The sequence below is a fragment of the Trachypithecus francoisi genome, unplaced genomic scaffold (genome assembly GCF_009764315.1).
Source record: "Trachypithecus francoisi isolate TF-2019V2 unplaced genomic scaffold, Tfra_2.0 Lachesis_group0, whole genome shotgun sequence".
Classification (NCBI taxonomy): Eukaryota; Metazoa; Chordata; class Mammalia; order Primates; family Cercopithecidae; genus Trachypithecus; species Trachypithecus francoisi.
In genome coordinates, this window is record NW_022681453.1 from 188,826,939 (window position 1) to 188,852,850 (window position 25,912).

Genomic DNA, 25,912 nt, shown 5'->3' on the forward strand with positions numbered 1-25,912 from the left:
GAATGGTCCTTGTCAAGGTCCTCAGACCCTGCTGGTTTATATGATGCAGACCATCAATGGTCCACTTTAATGAATGGTGTCTATAAGGCATCATTGCTCCCTTTCTGCTTTCTTGATGCATCTTCCTTAGGCTTTCTTCTTCAAAACTCCTGTTCAGTTTCTTGTCCTTCATGGGCTTAATGCCTAATCATAAAGAATTGAATGGCCCAATCACATGGAAATGCATGACTTAGCAACATAAAATACACTTTATGCCCTCATTCAATGTGTGGGGGTTAAATTCATAGAAACACAACTGCTGCACTTTTCTAGCTGGAGAAAAGGGAGAGTGATTTAATTCCTTCTTGATACACGATCAGTTGGCAAGTAGGCTTCTTGGTAAAGCAGCACAAATAAATAAGTATATAAATTCCCCAAACACAAGAGAGTTTCTCTGCTTTATGACACCACCAGCATTTGCCTGGATTTCTGAGTTGGGAAATAAGGTGCTATACTCAGGCCTCACAGAGAACAGAGCTGGAATACCAGGCATGGAAGAGTCTAACTCTCAGAGGCCACACCATTTTTCCCGTTGCTTCTTCTCTTTGCATAAGTTTGCTCCACTCCCCTCTCTTTGCTCTCCAACTTCCTCTGCAAGTTCATCTTGCACTTAACCCAGTATGACTGTGATCCCTTGCCATACATCATGATTTCTTAGGTCCAGCCCCCACTGGTGACAGTCTCTGGGTCTCTTAGATCAAAGAGGCAATCGGCTTGGCCCAGATTAGTGGTTCTATCTATTTCCCACTCCCTGAAAATTCCATTAAGATAACTTGTTGGTCACCAAAATAATCTCTTGATAAAGCAAATCAGAGTTTATTGCTTGCTGTTATAAAGGAGTACAATGTCTTGACCATCTCAATAGCATCTTACAAAGGTGTGATGGATTTCAGGCATGGATTTGAGGATTCAGAGGTGTATTTTAAGGTGAGTCTTTCAATGCTGGAACCAACTTTGGATTGGGCAAGTTAGTGAAAGAAAAGTTTAGGACTGGTCAACACAAGAAAGTGAGGGTTTCTCAGAGTCTTAAAGAGTAAACAGTCTTTTGATGAGCCTACTAAAGTGACCTATTGTCCTATGAACAGGTAAGGAGAGCTAGAGGAGTATCTGTTGTTCAGAGAAATGGTTTCTGGAAGAAGTTCTTAAAGCAGACAATAAAGTCAGTTGGAACCTCTTCTTCCTGGGCTAGAGTTTTCTAAAGTTCTGTTAATTTACTCAGTGAGCTACATGTTTTAGATTGTTTCTTTTCTCAATTCACAATGCCATCTCTTATTAAAATTGTGTGGCAGAGGGAGGGCATGTATTGTGATTTACCCCATTTCAGGACATGAAATTTTTATCTTTAGGAGAGGTGCTTAGCCATTGGTAAATTTTTTTTTTTTTTTTTTTTTTTTTTTTTTGAGATGGAGTCTTGCTCTGTCACCAGGCTGGAGTGCAGTTGCCCGATTTTCAGCTCACTGCAACCTCCGCCTCCTGGGTTCAAGCAGTTCTCCTGCCTCAGCCACCCCAGTAGCTGGGATTACAGGCGTGCACCACTATGCCCAGCTAATTTTTGTACTTTTAGTAGAGATGAGGTTTCACCATGTTGTCCAGGCTGGTCTCAAACTCCTGACCTCATGATCTGCCTGCCTCAGCCTCCCAAAGTGCTGGGATTACAGGCGTGAACCACCGTGCCCAGCCGACCATTGGTAAATTTTTATAAAGCTTCCCAGGTGACTCTAATATTCAGACAGGGCAGCAACCCAGTGGCCTAGATCAACAGTTAAAGCCAGGCCACATAACCCAATGGTTTGTGTGTGTGTGTTTGATCAGTTATCCATCTGTAATGGTGGTGGTAAGGGTCAGGTAAGGCACATAATATATAAGATCACTCCTTCTAGGGACTGTGGGAGCGGCAGGAAACTGAAAATGTGTCTATCACAGGTATTCATTGTCTCTAGGGAGTGCCTGGTCTAGGATGAATCACAGTATGTGCACTCCACCCACATTTTTAATACAGGTGTTAAAAGGCCAACACCCTTGGAAATCATAGGGGTTTAAATTGCCAGTACGTGAGTACTTTGTCTAGAGCTTGTGTAGGCTGAATACACCAGGTGCCACTGCTGTTGATGACTAGAAGTGGGTGGAGGCAGCAAAGGGAATCTTGTTGTTCCTGGGCCATGGTCCAGAGGCTTCAAAGAGCAGACAGTGAAAAGATTATGAATTAGCTAACTGGTGTGACAGTGTCAAATTATGGTCAGGAAAAGGCAGTTGGAAATATCAGGGAAATGCAGACATGGGAAGAGGCTGGAGGCCTGTTAGTGCAGAAAAGGGACTGGCAGGAATTTAAACTAGTATACTACAGCGTTCTTGGTTGGGGAGGGAAAGCCCGGTAGGAACTGAAAGTGAGGTCCTAGGGAGAACACAAGGAATAATCTAGCCACATATTATCAGAGAAGAAAAGGATCCAGTCCAGGTACAGCCGTTGGTGGTGCTTTGGTCTCAGGCTTCTTGAAAAAAGCAGAACTGTAAGTGTTATATACAATGACCAACCACCACAAGCAGAGAATTCAGGATTAGCAGCATAAAGGGCATGGAGACAACCTCCCAGTGTTTTCCCCAATGACAACAAGCCAAAAAAGGAAAATAAAAATTAAGTCAGGAAGGGCGTGGTTGCTCACACCTGTAATCCTAGCTCTTTGGGAGACTCAGGAGGGCAGATTACCTGAGGTCAGAAGTGTGAGACCAGCCTGGGCAACATGGTGAAACCCCATCTCTACTAAAAAAAACAAAAACAAAAATTAGCCAGGTGTGGTAGTGGGTGCCTGTAATCCCAACTACTCAGGAGGCTGAAACAGGCAAATCGCTTGAACCCGGGAGGGAGAGGTTGCCATAAGCCGAGATAGTGCCCCTGCACTCCAGCCTGGGCGACAGAGTGAGACTCCATCTCAGAAAAAAAAAGTTAAGTCAAATGAAAAAGACATACCTAGAGAAATATTGTTCTCAAGGAGGAATCTAAGGGGACCAAATCCATGGATTTAGTACTTCCGGGCTAGGAGGAAAATTAGAACGAAAGATGAGCAGCCATAGATCGACCCTTCCAAAAACATTATGCAAATACTAGTGTGTCAAGATCATGGGCACACAACGATTTAACATACTGCCAGTTTATAAAATCCCCTTCAAGAGGAATATGTCCTCATTTACTAAATCAGAAAATGACCCAGCAATCTCACTTGTAGGTATAACTTCTAGATAAATGTCTCCATGTGTACATAAGAAGACATTTGCAAGTATGCTCATTGAAATGTTGATTGGAAACCAAAAATTTAGAAATAGTTGTATTAGTTACAGAATAACTAAATTTATTGTGTTTTATTTCAATAAGAGAATACCATATGTCCATTAAATAAATAACTATAAGAATTGACATTTGTAGATAATAAGTGAAAAAGCAAGTTGAAAAAGGATACATTCAGTATGGCAAAATTTATATATACACATACACAAATATATAGAATGGTAGCTGGGTGTCATGGCTGGGTATCAAACCTGTATTTCCAGCTATTTTGGAGAACTACTTGAGACGAGGAGTTCAATGCTGTGGTGTGTTATGATCATGCCAGCGAATAAGCCACAGCATACCATGACCTTGACTCTAAAAAATAATGACAGTAATATAATTTATTTATTTTTATATACATATTTAGAAAAGGAATAAAAATATAGATTGCATATGCACCAACTCAATAAAAACAATTTCCTCTGAAGAGGGAATTGGGGTTTGGGATGGTATCACACAACACTATGTATAATATTTTATTTTTTAAGACATGAAGTACATTTGTTATAATATCATCAATTATAATTTCAGTATAGTGGGCTTGTAGGTGTTGTTTATATTTTTGCTGGTCTTAAACCAACCAAAAGTAAATATACAAACATGAACAGAAAAAAAATCATGTGGTGCTTTTTACAACATTTAATCAATGGTATTAATTCGATGTATTGAATGCTGTATAGGGTATTAACAATGTCAAGGATAACATTTAGTCTATGCTTCCAGGGAGCATCTGATATCTAAAGACAGACACACACACACACTCATACACACACACACACACACGCAATTACAACAGTAAGTATAAACTTTTATGAAAACATGTATGAAGAAGATAGTACTTTTTGTTAGAAAAGGGAAGTCAAGAAAAACTACAAAGAAGAAAAACATTTTTGATTGGCCACTCAGAAAGAGTAGGATGTTCAGGAATGGGGGACAGCAGAAATAAAGGCATAGAGATATAAAACAAGTAGACATTTTATATAACAACACAATGTATTGTGTGATTGGATTATAAATTGGGTATGGATTATAAAGGTAAATGACAGAAAATAGACCTGGAAATTGGGGATAATTAATAAAAGGCCCAGAATGTCATATTAAGGTGTTTGGGCTACAGATGTACTTCTCAGTAAAATAATGCTGTTGCTGATATGGAGGATGATTGAACTGATGTGAGTCTGGAGAAAGGAACACAAGAATCTAGGTAAGAGAAACCCATCATTCATTATTAGATGATGGTCAATATCTAGTGAGTCACTTCTACATCACATACTACAAATATAGTCTCAACATTTCAGAAATGAACTGAAGGTCAGAACTGGAATTATTGCCCTGATGGTGGCCGGTGGCCACCTCAGAGAGAAGCTAATATGAGCCTCAAAACAATCAGAAAAGTTGAGTACAAAACTGCTCTTTACCCAATAGAGAAAGCTTTCTGTTGACCATCTATTACTCATATAAAGAATAAATATATAATCAACACTCTCCAGGCAAAGAAGGTTTATTTGTGAAGAAAAACCAGCTTTCTTGGATGGTTGTACTGTAAACAAGAGCCCCTTTTAACTACATGCTTAAGAGTCTGTTGAACCTGCCAAAGGGTGGGTCACCTTGGCTGCAGTAATAATGCAGACTGGCTCCTCCACAGGAAAATTAGGGATTTGCAATAAACCACCAAAGACCCTGAAAGCATTTGTGTGAGTGACCTACATATTTGCTGGAGTGACATTCTGAATGGAGACAGAGTTTTTTCTTTGCTCTCATTCTCACCCCACTCTCCCTACCCTGTGGAGATAACATTGGTCTGAATATCAGAGGCCTTTGAGTCAGTCTTACTTGTACCTTTTCTTCCCACGAGATTTTTAGAAAATTGCTTCTCCTCTCAGGATTCCAGGGCCCTCATCTGAGAGTAAATTTTTTTTTTTTTTTTAAATTTTTCTCAACTGACTACATCTTGACCTTGGAGCAGAGAATATGATAACTACATTACTCAGTCATTTTATTCAGCATGCTGATTCAGTGGCCTTTCAAATCCTTTCCACTAATTCATGCAAAGGAAGCACAATTCTGAAAAATATGTGTCTGAAAAACACGGCTGTTTACCTTCTAGCATTTCAGGGGAAAGATGATCTAAACATGGCCACTGATCTTCAGAGTGTCAGGGAAAGAGCAAGAGTTCAAGGCCCAGTTAGATGAAGATGAGTGCAGTTCAGCTGACCCCGGAGGTCTCAGATCTTGAGTCCCAGCGACTCTCCCTGGCTTTTTCTACACTGCTCGGGGCAGAGGCTTCCTGTAGAATTCCTTCAGCGACAAATTAGGTGCTTGGCTACTACCTTGAACTATTTTTATGGTTCTTGTTCTATTTCTAACATCTGGTCCAATCAGATATCTTCTCTCATTTGATGATGTTGGAGGCTTACCCATCTTACATCTCAGAGGTTTGTGAGTTAATTCAAAGTAAGGTCTGTGCTTCTCTTTAAAGAAATAATTTGGAAAGCATAATGTAAAGGTCTTTTCAAGATCCACATTGTCACTCTTGCCAAGGGCTTTCATCTCTATGCTTGGGAGATGGAAAGCAATGTGGAAAATGTTGATAAAGGTCTTTTATTAACTGTGAAACCAGGGGTGAATTATTTACTTTACAGGATCTTCAATTTATTTGTAACTAAAATCGGAGACAAAATGCTCACTTATAAAATTGTTACAATCATCACGTGAAGGATAACATTTGTGTAAGAGCTCTTGAAGTAAAGGAGATGTTCAGTACACAGTAGTTCATGTCACTAGGCTACTCAGGATAATCAACCAAGAAAAAAGTGCTATTGCATTTTAGTATTAATAGCAAATTAATTTCAAATTTCAAATTTCAAACTTCGAATTTCAAAACAATTTTTGTAAGTCATTTTTCTTTCAGTTTTCTTTTGAAGACAAGGAATAACATTGTTGTGAATAGGTTATAGTAGGTGAGAACGGGGTAGAAGTGGGAGGTGGGATGGAGAGCTTACTTTCTTATTTACTGATCTCCTCATCTAACTACACCATGATGGACGGCCGTCATGCATCACAGACTTACGCTTTGTACCTTTCTCTTTCCATTAATCTCATTTACGAAAAGATAACTTTGTTATTACTCTGTGTTCACACCTGAGTAGCCAAACATGGCTGAAGGAAAACATGGGCTCACTTTATGTTTACAACTCACTTTAGATTTATAACCTCAGGGCTTCTAAGCAATTCACCTAGGTCTCATGATTTAATATATTCTCCTCTCTTTAGACACCTATTTAGTATTTTCCCCGTATCTGAAAACCTTTCTTACCTTCTCACTGACAGCATAGGACTTTGTTTTACGTAAATATTCACTTGAAAAAAATAGAAGTGATTAGAACAGAGTTTCATCATCTTCCCTCCAGCAAACTGTAGCTGAGCTGCATCAGAATTCATATTCTGTGCTGTACTTTCTGTTAAAATGATGAGCTATATCTCTTTTCCGAATTAAGATCAGAATTTTCACTTGTGCTCTGAAATCTACTTCTTGGCCGGGTGTGGTGGCACACGCTTGTATTCCTATAACTTTGGGAGGCCAAGGTGGCTGGATCACTTGAGGTCAGGAGTTTGAGACCAGCCTGGCCAACAGAGTGAAACCTCATCTCTACTAAAATTGCAAAAATTAACCAGGCATGGTGTTATGTGCCGGTAGTCCCAACCACTCAGGAGGCTGAGGCAGGAGAATTGCTTGAACCCTGGAGGCGACCTGAGATCATGCTACTGCACTCCAGCCTAGGCAACAGAGTGAGACGAAAGAGAGAGAGAGAGAGAGAGAGAAAGAAGGGAGGGAGGGAAGGAAGGAAGGAAGGAAGGAAGGAAGGAAGGAAGGAAGGAAGGAGAAAGTAAAAAAGAAAGAGAGAAAGAAGAAAGAGAGAAATCTATTTCTTATTATCTTCTCAAGAACTTTATTCTTACATCATAAATGTTATATTTTCTCTAAATTAATTTCTATCAACATAAATGTGCTGTAATATATTTTACCTTTAACAAACCCTTATGAATTTGATGTTTTCTGCTCTTCAGAAAGTAGTCCATACATTCTACCTTCACCTTTTTCCTCCTGTTAACTCCAAACACACTCTAATCAGAAATCCCTTCCACTCTACACTGAATCCATTTAACAAAGTTATGAACAAGCCTCATGAACCAAATTCAGTCATCAGTTCCCCGTCTTATATTATTTAACTCAGAACAGAAGCAGCATTACCAGATGCATTATTCCTGCTTTGATAAGCTTCCTTCTTTTTTTTTTTTTTTTTGGTTTTCAATGCCTTGTCAGTTAGGCCAAAGATTCTAAGTTCATAAGGGCCATCATTTCATAGTTGTTTTACACGTAAATTTCCAGAGAGTAAGATCTTTCTAAAAAAAATTATTGACGTGGTTTTTTTTGTGGGTAAATAGTGATATCGAATCTGTTTTCTGGGAAATAAACAAAATTTAAGATAGTTGAGGCCGGGCATGGTGACTCACTCCTGTAATTTGAGCACTTTGGGAGGCCAAGGCGAGAGGATCACTTGAGATCAGGAGTTCGAGATCAGCCTGGCCAACATGGTGAAACCCTGTCACTACTAAAAATACAAAAATTAGCCAGGCGTGGTTGTGCACACCTATAATCCCAGCTACTCCGGAGGCTGAGGCACAAGAATTGCTTGAACCCAGGAAGTGGAGGTTACATTGAGCCGAGATCATGCCACTGCACTCCAGCCTGAGGGACAGTGAGACTCTGTCTCAAAAAAAAAAAAAAAAAAAAATTAAGAGAGCTGTACTAACAAAAATACCACCAGCTTTTAAAATTTTATTTATTTATTTATTTATTTATTTGAGGGAGTCTTGCTCTGTTGCCCAGACTGGAGTGCAGTGATGCCATCTTGGCTCATTACAACCTCCACCTCCTGGGTTCAAGTGATTCTTTTGCCTCAGCCTCCTGACAGGCATGTGCCACCACACCTGACTAATTTTTGTATTTTTAGTAGAGATAGGGTTTTGCCATGTTGGTCAGGCTTGTCTCAAACTCCTGGCCTCAAGTTATCCATCTGTTTCGGCCTCCCAAAGTGTTGGGATTACAGGCAAGAGCCACGGCACCTGGCCCATTTAAGTCTTTAATCCATCTTAAGTAGATTTTTGTATATGGTGTAACAAAGGGGCTTTCTAGTTCTTTAAGATGCATCACTAAGTTATCGGTTGGAAGTTTTTCTACTTTTTTGATGTAGGTGCTTATGACTATACATTTACCTCTTAGTATTGCTTTCACCCGTATTCCATAGGTTTTGATATGTTGTATTTCCATTTTCATTTGTTTCAAGAAATATTTAAATTTTCTTCTTAATTTCTTCATCAATCCACTGGTCATTCAGGAACATGTTTAATTTCCATGTATTTGTAGAGTTTCCAAAATTCCTCTTGTTTTATTCCATTGTAGTCAGAGAAGATACTTGATATTATTTCAAGTTTTTTGAATTTTTAAAGACTCATTTCGTGGCTCAACATATGGTCTTTTCTTTAGAGTGATCTACCTGCTGAGGAGAAGAATGAGTATGCTGCAACTATTGGATGAAATGATCTACAAATATCTATTATATCCCATATTAGTCAGGGTTTGCTAGAGAAACAGAACTAATAGGAGATATATATATATATATATGAGTTTACTAAGTGTTTTTTTTGTTTTGTTTTGTTTTGCTTTGTTTTTGATGGAGTCTTGCTCTATTGCCCAGGCTGGAGTGCAGTGGCACAATCTTGGCTCACTGCAACCTCCACTCCCAGGTTCAAGTAACTCTCCTGACTCAGTCTCTCGAGTAGCTGAGATTACAGACATGCATCACCACACCCGGCTAATTTTTGTATTTTTAGTAGAGACAGGGTTTTACCATGTTGGCCAGGCTGCTCTTGAGCTCCCAACCTCAAGTAATCTGCCCACCTCGGCCTCCCAAAGTGCTGGGATTACAGGTGTGAGCCACTGCGCCCGGCCTATTAAATATTAACTTACATGATCACAAGGTCCCACAATAGGTTGTCTGCAAGTTTGAGGAGCAAGGAGGGCCAGTCCAAGTCCCAAAACTGAAGAACTTGGAGTCTGATATTCAAAGGCAGGAAGCATCCAGCATGGGAGAAAGATGTAGGTTGGGAGGCTAGGCCTGTCTTGTCTTTTCACATTTTTCTGCCTGTTTTATATTCAGTGGAAGCCGATTAGATCATGTCCACCAGATTAAGGGCAGATCTGCCTTCCTCAGCCTGCTGACTCAAAGGTGAATCTCTTTTGGCAACACCCACACAGACAGACCCAGAATTAATACTCTGTATCTTTCAATACAATCAAGTTGACACTCAGTATTAACCATCACAGGTCCATTTGGTCTATCGTGCAGATTAAGTCTGATGTTTCTTTACTGATTTTCTGGCTATATTATCTGTTCAGTGCTCAAAGTGGGATGTTGAAGTCTCCAGCTATTACTGCATCTCTCTTTAGCTCTAATAATATTTGCTTTATATATCTAGATGCTCCAGTGTTGAGTGCATATATTTTTATAATTGTTATATCCTGTGGCTAAGTTGATCCTTTTGTTATTATATAATGACCTTCTTTGTTTTTTAATAGTTTTTTGTTTTCACATGTATTTTGTCTAAGTATAGCTACTCCTGCTCTTTCTTGACTTCTATTTGCATGGAATATCTTTTTCCGTCTCTTTATTTTCAGTCTGTGTGTCTTTATAGGTGGAGAGTGTTTCTTGTAGGCCACAGATTATTATTCTTTAAATCCATTTAACCACTCTATGCCTCTTAATTGGAGAGTTTATTCCGTTTATATTCAATGTTATTGATAATTAAGGACCCCTGCCATTTTGTTATTTTTCTTACTGTTTCATGACCTTTTCTTCCTTCATTTTCTTCCTGTCTTCCTTTTTAGTGAAGATGATTTTCTCAGTAGGTTTGCTTCAATTTCTTGCTTTTTATTTTCTGTGTGTGTGTTTGTTTTTTATTTGAGGTAATCATGAGGTTTGCAAATAATATCTTATAACTCATGATATTAAAGTGAAGAAAACCTAGCACTGATTATATAAACAAACAACTAGCAAAGACTCAAAGAGAAAGCTAATAAAAACTCTACACTTCAAAAATATGGACTACTTCACATAATTGCATGTTATTCTTTGACAGGGGCCATGGTAATCATCTCTGTATGATTCTACTTTTATTATATGTGCTGCCAAAGTAAACACTCTATTATTTATGTGAGTAAAGTAAATTCTCCAATCAAAAGACATAGGGTAGCTGAATGGATTAAATAACAATATACAACAATATAATTCCTGCAAGAGACTCACTTTAGTCTCAAGGAAAAACATAGCCTGAAAGTGAAGGGATGGCATAAGATATTCCATGCAAATAGCAACCAAAAGAGAGCAGAAGTGGCTGTACTTACATTAGACAAAATAGACTTTTAGTCAAGAGATGAAGAAGGTCACTATATAATGATAAAGAGGTCAATTCATCAAGAGCATGTAACTATTGTAAATATATAAGCATCCAACTTCAGAGCACCTAAATACATAAAGCAAATATTAACAGAACTTAAGGGAGTAGTAGATAGCAATACAATAGTAGAAGACTTCAGTACCCCGCTGTCAACAATGAATAAGTTATTTACTCAGAAAATCAGCAATGAAAAAGTAGACTTGAATAACACAATAGATCAACTGTCCTAACTGACAAATACAAAACATTACATCCAATAGCAGCAGAGTAAACATTCTTCTTAAGTTTACATGGAACATTCTCCAGGATAGATAATATGTTAGGCCACAAAACAAGTCTTAACAAATTTAGGAAGATTGAAATCATATCAAGTATCTTTTCCAACCGCAATGTTATGAAACTAAAAATCAATAACAGGAGGAACTTTGGAAAATTAAAACATATGTGGAAATTAAATATACTCCTCAATAACCAAATTACTTATTCTGGTTCAGAGAAGAAATCAAAAGGCAGTGAAAACAGACACACAACACATCAAAACTTATGGAATAGAGCAAAAAACTTCATTCCCTGTGGGGGAAATTTACCGTGATAAATGTCTATGTCACGAAAAAGAAAGGTAGAAAGAAAGAAAGAAAGGAACAACCTTACTTTATACTCAAGAAACTAGAAAAATAGGGAAAACATAAATCTAAAATTGACAAGAAGAAAGAAGTAAAAATTAGAGCAGAAGTAAAGGAAACAGAGATTAGAAAAACAACTTAGTCTCCAGGAACACTTAGGCTGGTGGTCAGTGAGGGTGTTAATTACAATTTGGATATAAAACCATTTTCCTAGCCCACCTTAGAGAAGACTGTTGCCACACTAGTTGAAATGGTTCCAATAGCCTCCCTTGCAAGACACTTCAGATTCAAACAATTTTCTTTGTAAAAACAGTAAGGGAGGTGTCACAGTTTTCCATTCAGAGCAACAACTTTAAGTTCTTGCCATGGAAAATTCGGAGAAGACAGAAGTGGTTCTCTTTGCTTGTGGTTCCTTTAATTCTATCACCAACATGCACCTCAGGTTGTTGGAGCTGGCCAAGGACTACATGAATGGAATAGGAAGATATAGAGTTGTCAAAGGCATAATCTCTCTTGTTGGCGATGCATACAAGAAGAAAGGACTTATTCCTGCCCATCACCAGGTCATCATGGCAGAACTTGCCACCCAGAATTCCAAATGGGTAGAAGTTGATACAAGGGAGAGTCTTCAAAAGGAGTGGATAGAGACTGTTAAGGTGCTAAGGCACCATCAAGAGAAACTGAAGGCCAGTAACTGTGATCACCAGCAGAAATCACCTTCGCTAGGAAGGCCCGGATGAAAGAGGAAGTGGACTGAACAAAGGCAAGATTCTGATCAAAAGGAATCCCCTAGAGCCAAAGATGAAAGGTGCGCCAAAGGTCCATCTGCTGTGTGAGGGTAGATTTCTTGGAGTCTTTGGTGTTCCCAGTTTGTGGAAGAGTGAAGATATCATCCAAATCATGGCAGATTATGAGCTCATATGTATTACTTGATATATATTACCACGGGAAATTCAGATTAAATTGGAAATGATGCTCAGAAATTCATCTATGAATCTGATGTGTTGTGGAAACACCAGAGCAACATTCATATGGTAAATGAATGGATGACTAAGGACATCTCATTCACAAATATGGAGAGTCCTCAGAAGGGACCAGAGCATTTGCTAGTTGGCACCAGATCTTGTCCAATAATACACTGGAAAGCACAATTTGTACAGCTCTGAGAGTGAAGCCAGGAATGTTGGGATCATCCTGCCCCTTTGCAGAGAAACACTGCAGAAGCTAAGGCGTAGGAATTCTAGAGCATGATGTTTTGGACTTCCCTTTTGGGGATTTGAAACAATCTGGGTATTGGTAACGGGAGCAAGCAATTGTGATCCGTAGCATAAAATAAAGCTTAAAAGTTTAGTAAAAATCAGTAGTAAGTTAAAATCAGGATTTATTTTTATTAGAAGTTGCTAAGATGAATGTTTTCCACATGTTTTGGTTTTTTTTTTAGAATGTACAAATCTCTTTATCTTTAAACCAAGAGATTAGCAGCACACTAAAACCAGAAGAATTTTCAGTGAAACTAGCTAGAAATAAGAAGTAAAAAAGTACATTCAACTCTACCACATAAAAGAAACAGAGTGTGAAAAGCAAAAGTTCATTTAAAATTCTAACTTTGGTTATGAAGGGAATTGACATTTTCTGGCTGCCTGTTGCTGGGTAATCAAGAGCCAGGATAGACAAAGGAAGAAACTCTTACAGTGGTGATCTTGTAAAATGCACCATTGATAAATCATCCCCAGTTATGCAAAATAATGATTGTGAATTTGCCTGGCAGAAACATTGCACCAATAGTGAGTTTTCTGTGGCACACATCAGAATGGTCGAATAAACTTTGGCAAGACTTAACTGCCTAGAGCTCCACCTTTGGAGGCAGGGAGTGAGGTCCAAACTCTTGTATGTTTAGAAAGGTATGTAGATATTTCTGATGCCCACCAGAGATAGAGAGTTGCTGCCTTACAGGTTACACACATTCATTTAGCCTTTTGTGAATCATGTTCTGGCCCTGGCCATCTGCCACCTCTTTATCTTCAGAAACAACTTCAGAGATAACATCATGCTGCCTTGAAATGAGAAAATCACAGAGAATGCGGGGTCTCATTCAAGGAATTTATAAGTCTGAATGCTCTCAGCCTTTATTGATAGTTTAATCAAAAGATCTGAGTGGGGCACAGTGGCACATGCTCTGTAATCCCATCTACTTGAGATGCTGTGGCCGGAGGGTCTCTTGCGCCCAGGACTTTGAGACCAGCTTGGGAGAAACAGGGAGAGTTCATCTTAAAAAAAAACTCTGGAGTTTCTGAAGAGCCCTGCTCTTTCTCTGTTCCAGCCCACTGTGAATCTGCCATTTGTGAATTTAAGCAGAAAAGGGATCTGTTTTCTTATACTTTTCCTCTTCTTGCCCTTTTGTATGAAGTTTAACTAAAAGTAGTACTCTCAAATCATTAGTCATAGCTGTATGATAAAAACTGGGTAAAATTTCATGGAAGTTCTACCAATTGGGAAAATGAAAGACTAGAAATAGCTTTTTGTAAAATAGTTTTCAGGGTTTGTGAAAATAGTTCTGCAACAGAAACAGGACTAAAATTAAATTTCTAATGAAAATAGAATAATTTGCTTTTTTGTAATTTCTATTTCTTACCTATACCACCCCAGATTAAGGGTTTGGGTTAGGGCAGAAGAAAAACATAGAAATGTGCAATTGCATAGTCAGACCTGAATCTACAGTTTGAAAAAGGAAAATGTTAAATAAGATTAAGCAAATGTTTATGCTATAGCTCCCAGCTTATTCCCACTAAAGCCATCGGGCCAACTCCCAAAGACAGGGAAGGCGAAAAGCCCCACACCTACAGCTTTCATTATCCATCTGCCGAGTGAATGAAAGATTGGAATCTCAAATCCTAGAGATGCGAGTCATTTTTCTACTCCTTAGCATTTTGGAATTTAAGAAGTTGAAGCAGCACTGAAAAATAACAATTGAGCAAGATGAAGCTATCATAACTGAGCTTTAGTTTCTTCTGGGCAACTTCTAGATCATCTGAAACTTCTTTCATACTGTCATGCCTGCCTGCTTAGAAGTGCCCGGGCCCTGCTCACCTGTGACAGCACTGACCTCAGAACCTCACTGGATGAGGCACGTGCAGGAGGCCTGGTAATGGGGAAATAAATGGAGCAACAACATTATACAAAGAACAAGTCGCTTGGCTTTTTCTCCCAGGTCTGAGAATGCTGCTGATGCTGCCACATAATAGTATAATTCTGGGTGTCCTCCTGAACAGAACTTCCCCTTTGGATATGGAAATAAGAACAACGAACTTCGTAGGAGAATAAATATTGATAACCGTTGTGACTTTCTTTAGGAAGAAGAAAACATGTCATTGTTTATTCCCTACTTCATCATCTACGTAATTTGCTTTTGCAGTGTGAATTTAGAGGAAATATGTGATGCTGGTATTGTGTTTTGTTTGTTTGTTTGATGCTGGGGGTTTTATTTGTTGTATACTTTACTTTGTATATTGTGTAATTTGAACGCAACAAACAAAGATGCAGGAAAAGTCCTTTATTGGCAGCTTCAAAAACAATTTAAAAATCAACAAAACTGAGTTGGTTTCTTTTGAAATAAACAAAACTACCAAACCTTTAGCTAGACTAACCAAGAAAGAAGAGAGAAGCCTTGAATAAATGAAACTGAAAATGAAAGAGAAGATGTTACAACTGATACCTCAGAAATACAAAGGATCATAAGTGACTATTGTGAACAATTATACTCCTAGTTTCTAGAGAGCAAAGTAGTAGCTATGTCTTTATTAACTACGACTAAATGTTCGATTACCCCATATGGTAATATACTTGAAAAAAGGATCATTGTGCGTTAATTGTTCTTGGCCAGAATATCAGGTGATGGAGAATAGTAATATCATCTTAAGAGAGTTGACGGCAGTAAGAAAAAGATATTAACAAATGTTATTAAGATAACATTATAATTTTTGATTTTACTACCATTTATAGTTTCAATGGCTGTCATTTAAAAATGTTTTTATATCTACAGCTGAGGCAACATATGTATTTTGGAAAGCAGAATACCATGCTTAGAAGTTAATAATGCAAAATTAGTCACTTACTAGCTCAGTGACATCTGATGACTCAATTTAACCTCATTGTGCCTTGGTTTTCTCATGCATAAAGGGGAAAATAATAATGGTGCCTTTATCTTATGGAGATAAAGTAATGTTTTATGGAGTTAATACCAACAAAAATCTTAGAAGTGTGCCTGGCATATAGTAAATGTTACATATACATTAGTTCTAATTATTTGTAGAGAGAACATTAGTATTCTGGTCTGAGCTCTGTTACTCTCTGATTATCTGTAATCTTGGGCAATATATTCTGATCTCTGAGCAGGCTCCATTTTCTTCCGTAATAGGTGCATAATATTTCTTTATAATGTTTTAATGAGAACATGGATACAAAACTATACATAAAAAATTCCACATTATTTAAAAATTTATTTATTGCATAGCATAAAAAGAATATGTGATCTCCGGTTCCATCCATGTTGTTTTACATGACTGGATCTCATTCTTTTTTATGGCTGAATAGCACTCCATTGTGTATATATAACACATTTTCTTTATCCAGTCATTTGTTGATGGACACATAGGTTGCTTCCAAATCTTGATTATTATAAAGAGTGCTGCAACACACATAAGAGTGCAGATATCTCTTTGATATACTCATACTGATTTCCTTTCTTTTGAGGATATATATACCCAAAAGAATATATATGGGCATATATATCCTTTTGAGGATATATATACCCATATATATATAATGCAGTGGGATTGCTGCATTGTATTTATGCTAAGTGAAATAAGCCGGGCACAGAAAGGCAAACACTTCATGTTCTCACTTATTTGTAGGAGCTAAAAATCAAAACAATTGAACTCATGGACATAGAGAGTGGAAGGATGATTATCAGAGGCTGGGAAGGGTAATGGGGGTGTGGGGGAGGTGGGAATGGTTAATGAATAAATAAAATAGAAAAAATGAGTAAGACCTAGTATTTGATAGCACTACAGGTTGACTATAGTCAGTAATCACTTAATTGTATACTTTTAAGAGCGTAACTGGATTTTTTTTTTTTATTATTATTATACTTTAAGTTCTAGGGTACATGTGCATAACTGGATTGTTTTTAACTCAAAGGATAAATGCTTGAGGGGGTGGCTACCCCATTCTCCATGCTGTGCTTATTTCACATTTCTTACCTGTAACAAAACATCTCAGGTACCCCATAAATATATATACATCTACTATGTACCTACAAAAACCAAAAAAATAAAGAAATAAATAAAAAGAATGTGTGAAAATTATGGAGAAGAACAACAAAAAGAACACTCTAACATATAGAGAACAGACCAAAGATGATATAGTCTTGATTGATAGTTTGAGATAGTTTTTAATACCATTCCACCAACCATTTTTTACTTCCTTCTTTCTTTCTTTCCTCTCTTCCTTCTGCCCTCCCTCCCTTCTTTCTCTCCTTCCTCTTTTCTTCCTCAGTATATTCAATCATTTATCACACATTTGCTGAGAAACTATACTCTAACAGGCCCAGTGCTAGCTACAAAAGCATTCTCCACACGTGGGAGAGTTCAGGCAGATAGTAAAGAACCAGTCACACTGAACATCCATGGATGAGTGGGTAACACAGCTAATTTAATCTTCAGATTTGAAGTTTCACAAATTAGTGACCTCAGGATAATTTGTGTGGCTTTTAAAAAATGCAAATTTCTAGACCCCACTTCTTGATTCTACCAACAGGAATTCTGAAAATGAGGGAAAGGAAATTGCAGAGAGAAATGGTCTATACTTTCTAACATTTCACCAAAGAATTCTGATGTGGCAGGTCCACAGACCTTGGCCAGTTTGAAAATTTATTGAAATATCTTATAGTTCATTCCAATGTAAGTACATGATTAATCATTTTTAAAAGATAATTTTATATAAATCAAAAAATATTGTCATTATTGCTTTCTTAATTTCAGCATGTGGGTATTGTGATATAGGTTCCTTTCATGATTTTCCAAATACAATGTCATCACTCAAAATGTAGCGATACTAATCACAATAGTAGAAAAAGAAACACATTCCAACACCTTCTATACCTAGATCCAGAATTTTTGTCCAGTGATATCAATCACCTTGTTCCACAAATCTAAATTTGAGATAAATCCTCTTTTTTTGCTTAGATGGTTTTGTTTCATTTTTATTCCACATCTGAATTAGTCCAAACTATTGATAACAAAGGAAAGAGGTGAAGAAGTATAACTTGATTAGCTTAAATCCATTCCCACTGTGAAAAAGAGCATGGAGCCAGCCTGTGAGCAATGGTGAGTAACATCATCATTACTAACAAACGTGGGCCATTTTTAGGTATTCTAATCTTGGGCTTCAAAGTCTAAAACATTAAAAAATAAAAGAATAAAAGTTCTTTTCTTTAAAGCAATGCTGGTTTTCTAATGGCTCAAAGGTCAATCATTGGCTTATGTCTAGTAAAAATGAGGATTACATGCTATCTCTTTTAGAACCAGAAAATAAGATAATATTGGAATGCAGATTTTTGGAAATGAGGCATTTTTTGATGTGTCTGATTATTCTCTCATTCAACATATGTCTAACCTGTGTGATTCTTCTGTTAAATAATATCTAGGCCAACTAGAAATCTACACAATATTCCTAGGAGTGATTATTTTCTACGGGTTTCAGAGCAAGTACCAAAAATGTATAACATTTATTTTTCATTTCTTGAATGCTAAAGCATGTGAGCATCTTGGTCTATTATATTTAGTTAAGAATATCTTTCCACTATTTCTGCATTAAACATTAATGAGTAGATTCCTTCGGAAATTTGGCATTTTTCTCCTGAACTAGAATTAGAAAAAGTTTTCTCCTCAAACAACTGGAAACAGCGTGTGTTCTGTTTATTGCTTCACTTCAAAGCCAGCCTTATAATTCCTTTCTGATTTTGTCTGGACAAGTTCAAATTAGCTACTACATGACTAGCCCAGACAGCCTTTCATAATCAAAATTGGCTGGCAAATGGTAAGACCTTTGGCTAAAACTGTGTTTTCCTGTGCTGTTATTAATTGTCTAGCTTAGAGGAAACTGAGAGTTGTACAACTGCTCGTTTTCTAATGAAGTTTCTTAAAATCATAAAATGGTACAGTAGAACAACAAAAAAAGGCGCTCTGAGGATAAATTTCATCCTGTGTTTCTGTGGAAATAACTAGATTTTGGTTGTATCTTTCCCCAATCTGTGAGACATCAATGCTTTTGAAAAAAAAATGAATTATTAGATTAAAAGATACTAAAAATTAAGCTCCATGTTTTATTAAATTCAGCAGAAATAAAATTACTCTGTCAGAATGCTGTGAAAGGTTTTTAAACATTTGCTCTCACTTTCTGTACTCATTTAATCTCATATTAGTAACAAAAATTTTCAAAACTGGCATCATTCTGCGGGTCATATGTTGCGTAATAGTAATACAGTTGGTTTCCCTCATTTACTATATGGTGTCTCTGAGACTCCTGGAGGACTAATGGTTCTCTCAAAATCACAGAGACAATTGCTGGCAGAAATAGGGCTTGATTTTATGATCTTCAATGCATAGGCCAAAGTACTTTGTAGTAGAGTGAGCTGCTTCAACTACTAACTCTTAATGAAGATGTAAGGAGAGCCTAGAAGACTCCAATTCAGGCACCTGTGCAAGTCACTGCCAGAGTTCAAATTGATTTTCAGTCTTGTATAAATTCCAAAACATGTAGGTGTTGAGTTCCTGGACACTTCCCTCAGAAACTTTTGACAGATAAAAAAGTACTTTGAGCATTTTTAATATAAATTTTATACTTTTATTTAAAAATTAGAAGTATTAACTTTGTAAAATAATTAATCTGGATGACTGTATAATCATTTCAAATTTTGACTTTGCCTGGAAATTCAAAGGATAGCAAGTTCATGTGACTTATGCATTTTTCTTCTTTCTCTCTCTTTTTTCTTTTCTTTTCTCTTTTCTTTTTTATTTTCTTCCCTCCCTCCCTCCCTCCCTTCCTTCCTTTTTTTCTTTCTCCTTCCTTCCTTCCTTTTTTCTCTCTTTCTCCTTCCTTCTTTCCTTCCTTCCTTCATTCTTTTCTTTCTCCTTCCTTCCTTCCTTTTTTTCTCTCTTTCTCCTTCCTTCCTTCCTTCCTTCCTTCATTTTTTTTTCTCTTTCTCTCTCCCCCTTCCTTTCCCTTCCCTTCCTTCTTTTCTCTCTTTCTTTCTTCTTCTTTTTTTGATGGAGTCTCACTCTGTCACCCAGGCTACAGTGCAGTGGCACGATCTCAGCTCACTGCAACCTCTGCCTCGTGGGTTCAAGAGATTCTCCTGCCTCAGCCTCTCAAGTAGTGCACACCACCATGCCCTGCTCATTTTTGTATTTTTCGTAGAGACAGGGTTTGCCATGTTGGTCAGGCTGGTCTCAAACTCTTGACCTCAGGTGATCCACCCGCTTTGGACTCTTAAAGTGCTAGGATTGTAGGCAAGAGATTGTGCCCAGGACTTTCTTTTAAAGAAAATTTCTGGATACAGACTGATATTCAAACTGACAGCACTGGTTTTGTCTTTTTAATTAAGTCTTCCTTGGGAAATAGACTATCTAACTGACACTTAATTTTTATGAATGTCATTAAATATCAGAAGATTTTTGACAAATGAAACAGCTCCACAGATAAGTCTGCATGCTGAAAATGTCTAAACTCTAATTACCCAGCAAGTTCTAGTTCTCATCTTGATCTGCATGTTACTGATTATCAAATTAGAAGAATTAAGTTAATCATATTGTCTACCTTCTAGCATATACTCATAAAAGTATGTATAAGTATTTAGTTTCTAACTTACCAATACATTCATATATTAATGTTCTAAATGTTAGTTTCTGAGTAGTATATTTCTAACTTACTTTGTAATTTTCCAAAGGAAAAAAATTCTATAAATGGTTTCAAAGTACCCAAATTATTAAATAGACATATTTTATATATAAGATACTTCAATTATAATACATAGAGCATGATAGAAACTTACCATCATGCTTAGCAGTGTGTGAATGTTTACAACATACACAGAATTCCAGGAAAGCAAAGATAAGCCTGACTCATTCTTAATTGAACCAGGGATTACTTCATCCTAATGGGCAATGCCTTTCTGTTAAAGTAGAATGAATTCTCTTTCAGTTCTATAACAATAGCAAATCTTATCACTTTGAAGGCTGTAGAGGGCAAATAGATGGATATCTTACTTAGGCACACTAGGCTTCAGACCAATTAGCTGTAGTCATTTAATAATTATTCAAAGGCCTGTTAATCCCAAAGTCTGTGCTCTTGTCACCAGAAACACCAGAAAAACAATTTTTTAATAGTTGATTTGATAAGCAATAATTGCAAATCATTTATCTTATTTTATTAATTTTGAATACACCGTAGTCAATAAGAAGTTAGAATAAATAGTGGCCCATTGGGAAAAGTCACGATAATGGATGCTAAGAACCTGATCAAGAGCTTAAATAAACCAACAAGCGTGGAATCAAAAACTTCCATAAGAAAATCCTAGTTGATTAACCTATTTTGCTGATTTGCAAGGGTTATCGTTATTGATACCTCTCCCTCAATATGACAAAGGGTCTATAGAATGGCATCAACTTTTCAGCAGACCAGTGCAGATTTATCATGGAGCTGATGGAGGCAAATTTCTACAGACTCTTCCTAAGCCCTGGGAGGATCCCTTTTGCAACCATGTGGTCTTATGTTGTTATAAAGTTTACAAAATATTCTTATCCTTTAAACTTCCTTTTTGTTATTCTTCTGTTAATGAAATGTGCCCTTGGAGTGGCCATAGGGAAAGCGAGTTGGGAACACATTTAGTTTGAGTTTACTGCAACATGTTTATGTAGCTTGCATTTAGTGAAGACAAAAGTATTTGAGTGCTATACACCAGTAGCAATGAGCATGCAGATCCAGCACACAGAAATCATCTCTGTCTAAAGGAATCAGGGTTTTTTGGACTTATGGATGGTACCAGGGTTAGGGCAGATATAAAGTAAGCCTGCTGAATAACTTTTTAATCAAGAACACATAGTGCTAAAAAATATAGGAACATATACAGAGACTCGGGAGCCAGCTTGAAGGGGCTCCCAATGGCCATGTATGAGATAATTTGATGACCAAAAAATTAAATACAGTAATGAATTATAAATCATTGAATAAATATAAATTTATGAATCTACATGATAATAAATGAATAAACTAGTAAGTAACTGGAGGAAAAGAAACATGCACAATAATAAGGCAAGTGGATTAAAATATTAGCTGTAGGTAAATCTGGATAAGGGTCTATACAGTTATTCTTTTACTGTGTTTATTTCAAAACAACTCTCTGTAAGTTGGAGGCTATTTTCAAATTAAAAATTTTTTTTTTCTAAGTAGGTTACTGCTAATTTCTCCTGTGCAGGAATGATTTTCAGGAATACTCCTATGGCCACTGTGTCCACTCATCCAGCGATGTGACCTCATAGTGTGATAAAAATGGGTCCTGTATGACTCAGCACACAAAATACAGGCTAGTAGAAAGGAAAAAACATGGTTTAAAATGCATTAATTCAGAAGATAATGTGTAGGAACTTTTTCTATCAGCTGTAACAACTGACATTTAAGTTCTTATTAGTTCCTAATCCATAAGAAGATCTCTCCTTATAGAAATATAATTGGTATTGCGGGTATGCAAGTATAAACATAATCTTTATTTCAAAGTTTGGTTAGAAACTATGCAAAATAGAATGTACTGTAATATCTGTGTTTGATGGGGTCAAATGTGAAGTAATGCTATAATAGTGAATACATCTGTGAGTGAAAATTTATATCTTATATATCCTAACATATGGGATCATGTCTGCACACATCTCCTTTTACCTTGCCCTGACAAATCTGGAGCTTTCAGATAAAACAGCATGCAAAATTGCTTTTGACACAGAGAAATGGTCTGAAGAAAAAAAGTGTTTCTACATTTTGTATCAATGATCCAATTCATATAACATAGTTATTACTTGATCATACAATTAGGTAACCTAATACACCATGTCAGACAATTTCAAAAACATTTGAGTTGCTCCTGTCTATAGCATATCGAATAGTGAGTTATAAAATGGAAAGAAATTCTTTTTTTTTTTTGAGACGGAGTCTTGCTCTGTCACCCGGGCTGGAGTGCAGTGGCCGGATCTCAGCTCACTGCAAGCTCCGCCTCCCGGGTTCACGCCCTTCTCCTGCCTCAGCCTCCCGCGTAGCTGGGACTACAGGCGCCCGCCACCTCGCCCGGCTAGTTTTTTGTATTTTTAGTAGAGACGGGGTTTCACTGTGTTAGCCAGGATGGTCTTGATCTCCTGACCTCGTGATCCGCCCGTCTCGGCCTCCCAAAGTGCTGGGATTACAGGCTTGAGCCACCGCGCCCGGCCAAGAAATTCTTTTAAACTCAAGAATGAAAAAGCTTTGATCAATCACGCTAAAACAAATATTGAATTATCCTTATATTTGGATTTTTTCCCCCCACATTTGTGCTGTTGGTCAGCTTTAAAAAATTGGCCAGGCATGGTAATCCCAGCACTTTAGGAGGCTGGAGTTGGAGGATCACCTGAGTCCAGGAGTTTGAGACCAGCCTGGGCAATGTAGTAAAGCCTCTCATCTATGAAAAATAAAACTAGCTGGGTATGGTGGTGCACATCTGCAGTCCCAGCTATTTGGGAGGCGGAGGTGGGAGGATTGCTTGAGCTTGGGAGTTTGAGGCTATAGTGAGCTGAGATCTCACTACTGTACCCGAGGTGACAGAGAGCGACTGTATCTCAAAATAAATAAATAAATATTTGGTAACTAGTAATTATTTCCTGATTCTAATAAATATTGTTTTCCTCTATCGGCAGACATATAATGTCTCATTGTGACTCTTTTTGTGACATTGACAGTTGTTAATGATCAATGCTAGGGTACTTTAATTTGTTAGAGGGTGCAAGATTAGAGGATTTTAATTCACTTACACCTTAATATAATAGCACAAATCCTTCCATAAAGAAAAATTTCCCTCTAGCTATGGTTACACAGTAGTATACTTTTCAAAGGAAAAGTATGAGGGGTAATGAAGCTCATTTCATAATGATAAAGGGTTCAATTAATCAAGAGGACCTAACAATGCCACTAATGTATGCACCTAACAACAGAGTTTCAAAATAATAATAAAAAAAACTAAAAAATCTGATATAAATGCAAGTAGAAATAGACAAACTCGCAATTAGCTGGAAATTTTAATAACCCTCTCAATAACTGATCAAACAAGCAGACAGAGAATCAGCGACTGTGCAACAGACTTGAACAATACTAATAACCAAATTCAACCAACTGACATTTATGTAACAGTGTACTTAGTAAGGAGAGAATGCACATTCTTTGTAAGTGTACACAGAAAATTTACCAAGATATACCATATTCTGTGCCATAAAGCAAGTCTCAACAAATTTTAAAGGATTTAATTGTACAGTGTATGTTATGTAACCACAATGGGCTTAAATTAGATATTAATCAGTGACGGACATCTGAAAAAGTCCCTCATATTTGGAAACTAAATGATACACTTCTGAATAGGCTATGAGTCAAAGGAAATTTCAGAAAGTAAATTAGAAAGTATTTTGAACTAACTTAAATAAATATGTACTCAAAATTAATAGAATGCCACATAAGCAATCTTTAAAGGGAATTTTATAGCACTAAACCTACATTCAAAAAATCTTAAATCAATGACTTCCACTTTAACCCTTAGAAACTAAAATTAAGTACAGTACTTTTTACCTAAATTGAGCAGAAAAGATAAAATAATAAAGAGAGCAGAAATTAACAAAATATAAAGCACTTACAACTGTAATGAAAGTTAATGAAAGAAAAGCTATTTATTTTAAATGATTAATAAAATTTATAAACATCTAGCCTGACTGATCAGAGAGAAGAAAAGATGAACAAAATTACCAGTATTAGCAATGAGAGAGATGATATCACTACAGATTTTATAAAGAATAAAAGAATGAAAAGAGAATGTATAACTCTACAATAACTTAGTTAACATAGTTGAAACTGAAAAATTCCTTGAGGATAGAATTATCCTGATACCAGATCTTGACAAAAACAATACAAGGAAAAATATATCTATTATATACACATTTACATTTATTTATTTTAAGGTAAAACACCTCATGAGTTCATATTCATACTTCCAAAATAAAATTCAGAGCTCTAGGTTGGGCGTGGTGGCTCACACCTGTAATCCCAGCACTTTGGGAGGTCATCTGAGTCAGTAGTTCAAGACCAGCCTGGCCAACATGGTGAAACCTCACCTCTACAAAAATACAAAAATCAGCCGGGCATGGTGGTGGGCACCTGTAATCCCAGCTACTTGGGAGGCTGAGGCGGGAGAATTGCTTGAATCCTGGAGGCAGAGGTTGCAGTGAGCTGAGATGGCATCACTGCACGCCAGCCTGGGTGACAGAGTGAGACTCCGTCTCAAAAAAAATAAAAAGTAAAAATAAAAAAGTATATAAAAATAAATAAATAAAATTCAGAACTATAGGATTTTTAATGATTCCCTTATAACATCTTTATCTTCTTTCTTTTTTTTTTTTTTTGAGATGGAGTCTTGCTCTGTCACCCAGGCTGGAGTGCAGTGGCCGGATCTCAGCTCACTGCAAGCTCCTCCTCTCGGGTTCACGCCATTCTCCTGCCTCAGCCTCCCGAGTAGCTGGGACTACAGGCGCCCGCCACCTCGCCCGGCTAGTTTTTTGTGTTTTTTAGTAGAGACGGGGTTTCACCGTGTTAGCCAGGATGGTCTTGATCTCCTGACCCCATGATCTGCCCGCCTCGGCCTCCCAAAGTGCTGGGATTACAGGCTTGAGCCACCGCGCCCGGCCTATCTTCTTTCTTTAACAAGTCAAATATCTTGGTTCTCAAGAACAATAAAGATATGTAATTAGAATGACACATCCTTATGCCTTTGTTTTGTTCCATATTATACATTTTATTGTCTCAGAAAGCCATACCAACACTATCCCTGATATTATGATAATTGAAAATATTTAAATATTTTAGTGTGCTATTTATCTCTCCCAGATAATGCAGTAAATTTGTTCTCTCCTTGGAAAAATTAAAACGCCCACATTTTTCTGACCTGAAATAAAATGTAAGGTTTAAGCTGACATGCATGTGATATAAGACAGATACTAGACTTTATAATTAGACACACTGTGATTGAATTTCTGCACTACCATTTCTAAGTCTTTGCATTTGAGCAAGGTCATTTATC

The 25,912-nt window shown here is 37.1% G+C and overlaps 1 non-coding gene and 1 pseudogene across 1 annotated transcript; one reads left to right on the forward strand and one right to left on the reverse strand.

Annotated features, from left to right (window-relative positions):
- Positions 1 to 10,516: 10,516 nt before the first annotated feature.
- Positions 10,517 to 10,623, reverse strand: LOC117084602. Its single transcript, XR_004437532.1, has one exon. It is a non-coding gene; the product is annotated as a U6 spliceosomal RNA (small nuclear RNA).
- A 1,244-nt stretch (positions 10,624 to 11,867) lies between these two features.
- LOC117078900 overlaps positions 11,868 to 25,912 on the forward strand; it is a 34,035-nt pseudogene continuing 19,990 nt past the window's right edge.